General features: G+C 32.9%; 1 protein-coding gene across 8 annotated transcripts in view; it reads right to left on the bottom strand.

Annotated features, from left to right (window-relative positions):
• Positions 1-9,980, bottom strand: part of LOC148603231 (ATP-citrate synthase-like) — a 52,773-nt gene extending 42,793 nt beyond the window's left edge. For 5 of the 8 annotated variants that reach the window (XM_088553609.1, XM_088553613.1, XM_088553614.1 and 2 more), the window contains exon 1: positions 6,978-7,174. The gene's annotated coding sequence lies outside the window, so the exon portion shown is untranslated. Of the gene's footprint in view, positions 1-1,861; positions 1,942-6,977; positions 7,175-7,338; positions 7,363-9,910 lie in introns of those variants that run through there. The other 3 variants (XM_088553611.1, XM_088553612.1, XM_088553610.1) reach the window with 3 other exon arrangements.
• Between the last annotated feature and the right edge of the window lie 2,214 nt (positions 9,981-12,194).

Below are 12,194 nucleotides of genomic sequence, written 5' to 3'. Positions count from 1 at the left end.
GATTCTGTAGTATCTGTCTGGGGTAAATTACCTTAATCAATAAGACACAGATTGATACAGCTCAGGGAATAGTTGTCAATTTCTTCTCCTGAGAAATTTTAAAATTTTCAACAAAAGGGTCATTATTCCATTAATAGAGCATTTCATGGACATACAAGTCACTATCAGGTATCAATAATATATGTTCTACAGATAGTGCTTCTATGATTAAACTTCTTAATTAAGACTTTCTACAAATGTATATACATTTAGTCTACCCCAAATCTCTCTAATGGCAATATTTTCTCAAGGAAATTTTAGCACCTACATGTATATGTACTTGCAATGTCTAATCAGTACCAAAGATCTTCATTTTATAAGCAGATAATTATTACCAAACATTATAACATACTACTAATTTTCTTCATTAAGAGATTTCTTTTTTAAATCAACTGAAACTGTTCAACTAAATATGCATATTTTCCTTACCAGTATTTTAACTACATATATCCTTAATGCAAACACTAACCCTTCATGAAATAGACATTGATGTCCTTTTTCTAATTAATAATATTAAATACACATTTGACATGTATATAATTACTGTCATTCAGAGCATAAAAAATAGCTATAAAAATATGCACAAAGTGGTCAGAGAGTATTGATGGACTGTCTGGACAACAATTTATAGGGCAATAAAAAGATATGATGGGTTAATATAAAAACCTATTAAGTAGTTTCCTGTTGAAGCACATAGTTCTTGATTCAAGAGTTTCTGACAAGAAGAGGAAACTTATTACAGCTAGTAAAATAGTTAACTTCAGGGAATACAGTCAGTTAAATGACCACAATGATGTCATAGAAAGTTAACAAAGAGATTTCAACTTTCTACAAATACTAGTAAGATCTCTTAGTCAGTTGTACTGTTAATTCCTCATGGAAGTTCATCAGGTAATTTTTATTTAATCGAAGGAAGACCAATTCTATTCCCTGAATTTATCTGTATTACTTGCTATAACATCTTCAACAGAATTGAACAAAAAAGACTTTTTGCCTAATACTCGAAAATTTGTTTTTAAGGGCTTCAGTTGTAATCTTTACTTACAAATGAAAATCATCAAATCTGAGTGGAGACCTAATCTTATGTCTAAACCACTTGAAGGGATAAAAGACTTGAAGGGATTTGGTGTTCCTGTTTATTTTGTAACCTAAATGGACAAAAATTTCATGCCTTAAATCTCTAGTTACAGGTTTTCACTGAGTAGATACTAAATGTAAAACCATCCTTTTGATCTTGTTTACTTAAGAACTTATCAAATACACATGAAATAAACAACTGGTTTGTTTTGAATTGTAATAGAATATTTACTATACCCCTGATACCAGTATTAACAAAGTTTGATAAAACTCTAGTTTTTTTTATTGGACAATTTTTCTGCCAGGCCAAAGAAAATCTTTCTGACATGGCCTTTGGGTCAGACACATTTCATCATGACAGAACCTTAAAAGTTTAGACAACTTGAATTGGATTTATAATTTATTAGAATTCATCAACATTTCAGAGTAATTTAAATGCACTTCTCATTATTGTAGGTCATTGCCAAAAGCAGGTCATCCCTTCTATTTTAAAAGTATTTGCTTAATTAAAGGCCTCACATTCATAAGAATTTTAATGCAAAAAGTCTCCACCAAAATTTCTGAATAAAAACAATGCAGGCCAATGAACTGAAAAGCATACTGTGAAAACTGCCAAAATTAGAATTTAATACATTATAGTTCTAAAAAGCAACTCAAATATGGATCTGTCAAATTGCACAAGAGGAAAAAATGTGAAACCAACGACACATGCACAGAGACTTATACACACAATGAACCATCTTACCATAGGAAGAAAAATGAACAGTTAATATCCAAGTATAAACAAAAGAGATGTCTGTTACACCAAACAAAGCTTACTGATCAATACAGGAAATCAATGATCTAATCTTATTGATCTGTAAACAGCTGCTGGGGGTCCTTATCAGCTGTTCTGGGTCAATATTCAGATTGTCTGATTCTGGTCTCTATGACAATGTACCCTGGTGGATAAATGTGGTTCCCATTTAACTTCTATTGTTTGAATATTTAAATAATATCAATTTAATTTAAATTAGCGAATGTTTACAATGTACATTTGTAAGCTGTCAAAAAATATAAACTCTTAAAACTCAGCTACAAATGGGCATACATGACTCTTTTTCCAAGAAATATACATGTAACTAAATTAATGCAGCATAGTCTTTTCATATGTACATGTATCTCAAACTTGTTTATATTTCATTAACTTAATTTTATTTGTTCATTCTGAATTTTAAGCATGTCCTTATTTCAGTGTCAAGATCTAGCTTCTATATGCCAAAATTACAAAACATATGACCTTCAACCTTAAAAAAGGACAATCAGTCAAGTCTATGGTAAGCTCTAAAAAAACTAAGAGTTCATGTCAAAATGTGACAGATATTTTTTTTTACATCCTTAATTATCATTTTTATACAAGTTTCATAATAGCATTTACATATCTGTATCAAAGTTCATACAGTCTTCAAGTCAAGTACAATGTTAGTAAGAACGTTTGTTAAAAATTTTTGTTTCAAGCCAATCCAAAGGAAACAGCTCTGTCACTCAGTGACTCTGTAAATTAACTTACAAACATAAATAATGATACAGGATTTTAATGATTTCTGATTATCTACCTGTAAACAAAGTAAGGATATGGATCCTGACTTCATTTTTTTTACATCTTTAGTTTATGGCTTAGAAATAGTCCAGAGCATATATGAACATCATGTAACAGAAATTTTGTGACTCTGCCTGACAAGATTTTATTTTTATACTTGGTCAAATTGTAATAATCAATCAAAAATAAATATGGAAAATATTTTTCCTCTTCACATGTGTTTCATCGAAAAATCATTAGCGCCAAATGCATAAGAAAAGAACAATTGAAATGGCCAAATACTTTGACCGGAGTGTTTGTCCGACAAAAAAGTAGTACTGGACAGACACTAATACTTGGAGGTCATGCAAGTTAAACAGTTACATTACATTTACTCAGACTGAAGTTTTTAGAGACTTAAAGACTTTTAAATTTTTGGAATGCATCACAAAAGGATGGATGAGACAGAATACATGTACAAACTCAAAAGAATAACTGGTATTTTAGAAGCAAACCAAGTGCCAGTTTCATAGATTATCTACAATGTAGGTTTTATTTAGAATAAAGATTAGGAGAATCTTCCCAAGATATTTCAAGTGGAGTGTCTGTAGTAAGTGTATTTCTGTCAATATGAGTGGTCCCTTATATTCAGATGAACAATATAGTCTGTGCTACAACCAGTCTACCAAAAATATTAATGAAAAAAGTATGGGACCCTGTGGAATCAATATGGGACTGAGCTGACTGAGAAGTTTTACCATGTGTGATACAAGGAATGAAGTCTGAAGTGATTTTTCTGACTCTTTTTTAGGTCTAAATTTTGGCCTCATTCCCAAATAAAATATGCTAAAAAATTCCAATTTGTGACTTGAAAGATTTTTTCAAAATTTGTACATTACATGTATTATAATGGATATTTGTAGGGTGTAGAAACTACTCTCTCCACTCCATTGTATATAATTTGTCATCCAGGTCAAAATTTCAGTGTTTTAGTTAGAAATTACTTTTAAAATACTGTACACGAGTAACAGTCCTTGCCCTCATGTTAATAGATTATTTCCCAAAGTTGCAATTTTCACACTCTTGACCCAATTGCATGGGCCCCTCCCCCTTCCCTTAACAGAACTAAGAAAATAACTGCTCTGTGAAGCATCCTTACAAAGAAAAATTAATGCTGAACATTTATACAACAGTAAATAATATTTACAAAAATGTAATAATGAAGGTTCCAATGTTCATATGCATGTTATAAATGGTAGACTGGCATGACTATAAACTCTTCTGTGGGAAAGTGTTTACCAAAATATTAACAAGTCAATATAAAAAGGTTTCCACACTCGTTTTCATGACATGAAATTCAAGGGTTTTTCCTTTCTTTTCATGATATCGTCTGCCACTTGAGTTTTTTTTAATTTTCTCGACTTTACCTCTGTTTAAAGGGGAGTAATTCAATTGGGTAAAACTTCCAGACATTTGAAGAGATCACACTATTACTTTTCTACAGATTTAATGATATATGATAAGTTATTTAATTTCAACATCATAACAAAAGATCCTCAACAATATTTCGCGATATTCAGCTCTAAGGAGTTATACAACCTCATTCTGAGATTCATTTGGAATATGTGACTCCTTAACATTCAGCATCTGTTGCAGTGGAAGTTTTAGTGATCGTTTGTCTATGATACCAGTGTGACAGGAGAACTACATAAGAAACGTTAAATTAACAACCCCTCTGGTTTTACAGATCACACAACAACCAATTACAATGGTAAATTCTTCATACCAAATTGTTAATTTACAAAGATACTTTGTATGTATGATTTTATTTACTTTATGTTCTTTGTTGTTTGTGTATGTCTGTTTTCCATGTCTGGTCTTTGTCCCTGGATTGCATTCTTTTGATAACCGCTATAACTTTGATTCCCTTGATTACTCTTTGATAACCGCTATAACCTTGGTTCCCTTGATTACTCTTTTATATTCCAGTTGTTACATTTGCATGTTCATATAAGACCTTTACTCATTTTCATTTTGTAGTAACTCATTTTCATCTTATATGTAAAAGGGTGCTGAACTTTTTTTAATAAAAGAAATACTTCCGGAACAGACAAGATGAAACCAGTGTGTACACTATGCTGTCAAGAGTTATTTCATGAATAAACTCTTTATATTAAAGATAGTTTTCTTTTTGTTTTATGCCTTAGTATTTTTCCCCAGAAGTGAATCCTCAGAATGTCTGTTGGAGCTCATTTGCAAGCATTTAATTATAAATATGAAAGGGTATAGAAATTGATCCTATAGATTCAGAAACTTTTCTGTTACAGTTCGCCAACTTCATCATATGTCATCCAAGGTCCTTCTTCATTTTTCGATAGCAAAATTTTCATTAACCCATCCATGGAGCACAAATGGTGTGCCTGCAATTTCTCTACTGAAGTAAACAAGGAGATGGTTTTGAACTGACGAATTGCCTTTGCATGCTGGCATTTTTCTCGCCAGACCAAAACAATATCGACCATGACACAACAATAATCTATAGTCTATCATCTGTAGGTCTGAATTAAACGTATAATGATCATGCTTTCAAGCGTCTATTGCCCCGTGCAGGTCCCAGTGTCAAAAGAATAGGCCTGTAGCAGCGCTAAGCTTGTCTTAAAAGGCGACTAAATAGTGCTCAGAACCTTAGCCAGGGGCTAGGGCACTCTGTCCACAGAGCAACTGGGATGTGCGCCCCAGATGGTGGAATGGGGTAACCCTGGCATGTTACATGCTGGGGTTGTCAGGCTATAATACGGAAAACCTGACCACAAACCATTATGGTGCACCGTGTTGGGAAAGATGCCACGTTCCTCGCACGTAAAAGAACCCTGCTGTGGTATTCGGTAGGAGTAGAAACCTTTGTGCTCCGCCACAGGAAACTAAATTGCCTGACCCAACCAATCCCTCCCTTTTATCTTGTGGCAATCAAAATTTGTCAACCCTATTATCCTTGTGTCCCATCCTTTTTTTCATTTCATCATCATCTTTCATGTTCATTTTATTATCCCTTTCATGTTCATCACCTGAATATAGCTGAAATATTGCTGCTCGGGCATTAAACCCCTATAATCAATCAATCAAGCGTCTATTGACATCAATCAATTTAAAATCAATGGTCATCATCAGAAATTCTCAGTTTGGAAACTATATACATCGCTTTTTTTAATATTGTAAAAAAAATAGGGTTGGCGTTTTTTTACAGGTAGGGTCGAGAAACCCAAACCAAACAATTTTTTTTAGGCCTAAGGTTCAAAATGTCCTATATCATTATCTTCTATTAAAAAAAGTAGTTGCATCATATACATATATACAAAAAAAGCTATATATAAAATTACTGGAAATTTATGAGTAACATGAGTTAGGCACAGCCTAGCACCGAGCATTGCACTTCTACATTTTTTCTGTTAAGGCACTGAATTAAGGAACAAAACTGAAAGAGTCAAGATAGAATAGGTAAACTATTGTCTATTTCTAATTAAAATAATTCAGCACCCTGGAGCTAGATACTGTAATATTCTGAAATTTTTTCCTTGGTTTTTGAATTGCATATTTTAATTTCAAATCAATTGAAAGGCTACTTTCACTGTGAATTCCCTACCCAGACCATTTCTGCCGGACTGTCTGATATCCATTCCAGTTTGGCAGAATGTCTATCTGTAGCCTTGTAATAAAATTAAATATACAATGTATGCTTATTTAGAAGAACAATATTATAAATTAGACAAATTTATCTCTCAACTCTCAATTTTGCTATTTGTCAAAACTGAATCTCAATTTTTTTTTAATTCTTAACTTGTATACAACAGATAGAATACCCCACAAAATGAATGAAGCTTAATATGGAAAGCATTCATCCATTGTCGAACTATTTTAAAGTGGAGAAAAAATTATTTTTGTCTCAAGAGTAGGTGCAGTTACAGTGATGGAATTTACAGGGAAATACTTTAAATATTTTCTTCAAGTAGAAATTATTTCCACTTGCTTATATTTGCTTGTGGGATTCAGTAAAAAGTACAGTATAGTAAAGAAATAACTGAAGGAACAAAGATTTAACAAGTACTTGCTGAACTAAGCTAGTTGAAATATTTCCTATCAAATTCAATCCCTGAAACACTGTGTCTTTGTGTTAAAAAATGCACAAATTTCAATATTTACATTTAGTGGTATCATATGAAACATAAGATACTTTAAGGAAAGAGTTAGGAAAGTACAAGTAATAATTACTGAAGTATGTAAATGACATTTAAACAAATTTAATTACCTGTTAAAATAATAAGGCCTTTCAAAAACTTGGTAATTTTCGATAAGTTACTACTTCTTTATTAAAATCATTGTACTAAAATGTGAGAAATCTTCCTATCGAAATGTAATGTCATATCATGCGAATCTTTGAATATCACGCCATCACCAGCTTCTGATCACACCACCGGCAGTCTTGCGTCGCCAACAACACACCGGAAGTTATCAAAAATATCGTGCAATCTTCAACATTACTATATATTAGCGAAAGATAACTCAACAGATAACAAACCTAACCTTGACTAATAAAATACCTAACTTATACAACTTGACAACACATATTAACAACATTAAAATAAAACCAAAAGCCTGCACCTACTTACCAAATAAAGGGAAACCGGAAGTAAATTAGAGTAGCGGTGTAAGCTAAAATCAAAGACCCATTAAAAAGTTCCCGATAAGGAACATTCATTTGATTTCAATTTCAATCTTATTTTCATATACACTTATAATTTTTTAAACATTGTTAAAAATACTTGCTGTTAAAGAAAATAACATTATTGGAGGAAGAAAAAGCAGCACTGGGCGGATTTTCATTTTATAAAAGGGATAAAAGGGGGGGGTTTCCGATCCAGCAAGCGTTAATCCATGAGTATCATATAAAGAAAGAGATGGAGATGGGGCCCTAGTAATTTGGCTGTAATATGGTTATTTTTTCTTAATTTTTCATGCAAACATCAACAAAATTTCCCTGTTCCCGGACTAACAAACGAGTAGAGCGGGACTTGGTGAACAAAATTTACCAAAAACAAAACAAAAAACAAAAAAAAAAGCAACAACAACAACAGCAACAACAAAAACACAAAAAACAAAAAAAAACAAAAAAGAAAAAAATAACAACTTTTTAACAAATTAACATATAAACATACAAACAATTAAAAACATAAACAAACTATACTTTTATTTTGACATGAACACAGTGGTCTATCTTTTTACTTAGTAAATTTTATCATTACAATAAATTACATGGTCACTCACATTATCCTGACAATACGATGTCGAGAACACCAATTAACATGAAAACAGACAAATAACAAATCGCTCAATCAAAAGAAGTACATGTATTTTAAAAGAATTGCTCCAACCATCATAAAAAGGTGTGAACTAGAGTGATCCGCTAGAGCGAGTAGTTCCAGCCTCATGCAAGACAAGCGCCATGATGCATTGTAGCAATCTCCGAACAACATCTGACGCGTTCGAAATTCACTCGGCAATATGCTGCAAAATCGGGAAAAGTGAATTTACGCGATGATTTCCGATTGTCAAACGACGTTTGATTCGAATAATGTCCGTGGATTTCGAAAAGATTTGTCTGCAGCGGTTTGTAAGAGAGGAATCGAACGACTGCCAGTGCGTGGAGCATAAACAAATGACAGTTTAGCTGCTCATCGAAGGTCAATAATTCTGATGAAAAAAATATTATCTGTGACAGTTGGAGTACCTTTGTTCATATATTTGAAATGGACTCTCTCTCTCTCTCGGGATTCGAACCCCTTCTCTTCTCCGACATCTATCGCAACACCGGCCAACTAGGCCATATAAAAATATAGGTTTCGCTAACCTAGTGATACTTCCTCGTAAGTAAATCTAGAGCGCCAACATAAGCACATAAGCACATCATGTAACTGAATAGGACAACTTCTGATGGTATCGAGTAAGGTGTATAACGATCAATTATGTCAAAACAACCATAATACTTAAATTGGGGTGACCATCCTAGTATTGGCAATTCAGTCATATCTTTAATGTAATTTATTTAAGTAGCTGAGCCCTAAATATATGTAAATCCATATAATGGTAAGTAGCACTTTCTAGTGAAAGTAAGAAATCGCCAAGCTTTGTTAAGATAAGTATAAAACTAGAAGAAGCCAAACAATGAACAATTAAACTTCTACATGTCACCACGCGGTCTTTAATGATGGGCAAAACCTTTACCATAAAACAAGCTGTAAAAAGCCCATGCAAAATAAATGAAATGAACTACTCATACGAACAAAAATCTATAGAAAAAAAAACGTAAAACGAATAGCATTGATCACAAAAAAGCAATTTCCACTGGACCACAGATTCCTGACATGGGACAGGCAGATACAGCATGTGGCGAGCGCTCAACCACCCCCTAACCTTGGACAGTTGCGGAAAATACAACAATAAAACGAACTATAAAAATCGGTTGAATTAGGATTTAACGCTTCAGATCGATACATAATACAGAAGCTTTAACAAATAGAACAAACAAAAACAAGCTATTTCTACCTAGCTCGAAATAGTATACACATGTTTTCTGTAAGCTAGTTCAAAATCCAAAAGCAACTGATAAGCACACTTTATTCACTCAACAAATAGTATCAATAAAACAGTTAGGATTTGGTGAAAATATATTATACAAAGTCTAAATAAAACAAGGTCTTCTTGTTAATGCCATGATAATAAACAATTACGTCCACACGGCACGTTAAAGGCTTGCACACATTGTATATTTGAGTTACAGTGACGGACCTAGGGTAGGGTTCTGATGTTAGAATCTTCTTTAAGTTCGAAAATGTTTTTAAATTATGTAAAACTTGTGGGCAAAAATGAGCAAACGGCAGCCGGGAACTATCTTTCCCCTTTTCTTACTTTCAAATATGATTTTGGATCCGTCTCTGAATTACAATACCTGATAAATTTCTATTCTAGATAATTCACATTTCAATGGCAGATCCAGAGATTTTGAAAGAGATTCAAAAAGGGGATTTCAGGCTATTATTTTGTCATTTTTCCCATACTTATTGACATAATTAACAAAAAATTCCAACAAAAGTTGGGGTTCTAACTCATGCACCCCTTTGGAACCATCATTCTCTTTCATTGTCCTAATGTGAGAACTAACAAGATCACAATAACGTCGCTTACCTCACGCAGACACTTTATGATCCTATCTAGAATATTGATTAAGAAGACTTCCTTGTTGATTTCTTAGAACATACCCCTCTGTGATCATTTAAATATAACATACATGCATATTAAGGATTCTTTAAAATTATCACACAGCTATCGCGTTTCATGGTAAATTCATACTGTATTGAGCACTATATTACGTAGAACTGAACGTGTATAGAAATGTTTTATGTAAGTATACGAAGTGAGTTTAAGATTTACTAATATGCACGGTATTACCTTGTAAAACAAGAATAAAAACTTATTTGACTTTTAAGAATGATGTCTTATGTAAACAACGTGCACGGATTAAAAGAAATCCTTACGTAAACGAATCTGCATTTATATAATCAGTTATGATATATCTTAGTTAATATATTATGTTCTTACACAACTCACACTTTTAAATGAATTAACAAGCAAGAATCTCTAAAATATGAGTTAAGGTGAAAAAAATCAGGCATTTTGTTTTGATTTGATTATGTTGAATTGGTAAATTTGTAAAAAAAAATAAATTTTTAACTTAAAGAAATCGTAATAATTTGACGATACGATACCTTATACTAACATAAATATCGAAGTATTCATGTACTGGATCAATTTATAATATCGATTTTGTGACTATTTACGCCTCAAATAACCCGTCAAATTGCCGAAAAGGTAACAGGAAAGAACCGGGATCGACCTTAAACTAACCAATCTCAAGCTTGTTGTTGTCAAATGTAAACATTGAACTCTTTGAATTAGATTCATAATTTTGATTATGAATGACATTCCTTTTATATTTATAAATATCACACAAAAATTAAGTATATATTAAGGTTCGTTGTCTGTTCACAAGGATGGTCAAGATCGATGGGCACGAAACTATCCGATGTCCTGCGTAGCATAACTTCAAGCTACTAGTTGGCCTTTTCCAGTTTCTTAAATAATGTTCTAGTCGAAATTTAATTTAGCGAACTCCCAGTCGAAACTGTCTGTCGAATTACTCGAATTTGAACCACAACCGTTGAAATAAACCCCGTACTTAATTAGCATCTAGTACAATTCTAATACGACCTTTTCAAATCGTCAAACAGTACATGTCGGTACAACCCCACCTTTAGCACCTGCGCACTGTCTTTTCTTTTGCTATCACTTCGAAACAAAACACTCATTTAAACACGCTTACACGATGAATTAACGGCTGAGAGGTTATCTAATACTATACTGATACTGATAGTGATACTTATTCAATAGATGGTTTGTTAATCAAACTTTATATCTTTCTTTTTATCAATTTAGATCGAAGATCAGAATTGTTAAAGCAGTCGCCAGAGCCTTTAAGTTTGTAAAGCCTGTTAGCATCTAAAATTATCTTACACTACCGCAGGAAAATAGTCCCACTGGCATATCCCATCAAAGTTCAAATGCAGATAGTTAAGTCCACTTTATGGGTATTTCTGATTTGTCATATTTAATTTTGTGCTATTTACGCCAATAAACAAACCAATAAACAACTTTTACTGCGAACTAAATATGATGATTAATTGGTATGTATTAACAACGATCCAATTAAAAAAATAGTTTACCTCTTACCTCACTAGTACCTGTTTATTTCTATACATTTACTAGAATAAACCAATCATTCATTATATCATATTCAACTTGTCGCCTACTTATACAATATTCTTAGATGCATGATAAACCATTTGATGTTTAGCTGGAAATAAAAACCTTGCAAGATTATAAATATTCTTCGATCATAGAAATGAAAAAGAGCAATGCTGAGTTCCAATTGGAATGGTTGTTTTCAGAAATTTCATGCAGGTCCTGGCGGATCCATATACTAGTATTAACAAAAAGTGGACAGCGGTTCCGATCAAGAAACTTATATAATGACAGAGGTTCCAGGCGGCAGGCAAGGACTACACTTCTTGTTTCAGGCTAATATTTGTCGCTCATTTTTTGCTAAACTTTTAACAAAGCCCATCCTGATCTATCACCCACTGTATCGTGTATTTTTATTACGGTTACCGCCTCGTGACATCTGAAGCCCGGGGATGAGAAATAGAATGAAGCTTTGCATGTAGACGATGGCATAGGAATATTTCAAAAAATTCATTTCTCAAGAATGGTGTTAGCCTGTGGTCTGGTGATATTGCTTTTTGTAATAATCATTCTATTTGGCTATTTGGCCATCTATTATAATGATAGAGCTGTAGGTGCTTCAGGGCCTTACAAGTGCATGGCTAGTGTTTCACGCACAAGACATAATTGT

This window comes from Perna viridis, chromosome 11 (genome assembly GCF_037379345.1).
Source record: "Perna viridis isolate PV_CMFRI_1.1 ecotype Kerala chromosome 11, ASM3737934v1, whole genome shotgun sequence".
Classification (NCBI taxonomy): Eukaryota; Metazoa; Mollusca; class Bivalvia; order Mytilida; family Mytilidae; genus Perna; species Perna viridis.
The sequence above is the reverse complement of the archived record's forward strand: the minus strand, read 5'-3'. Positions and strand labels throughout refer to the sequence as shown.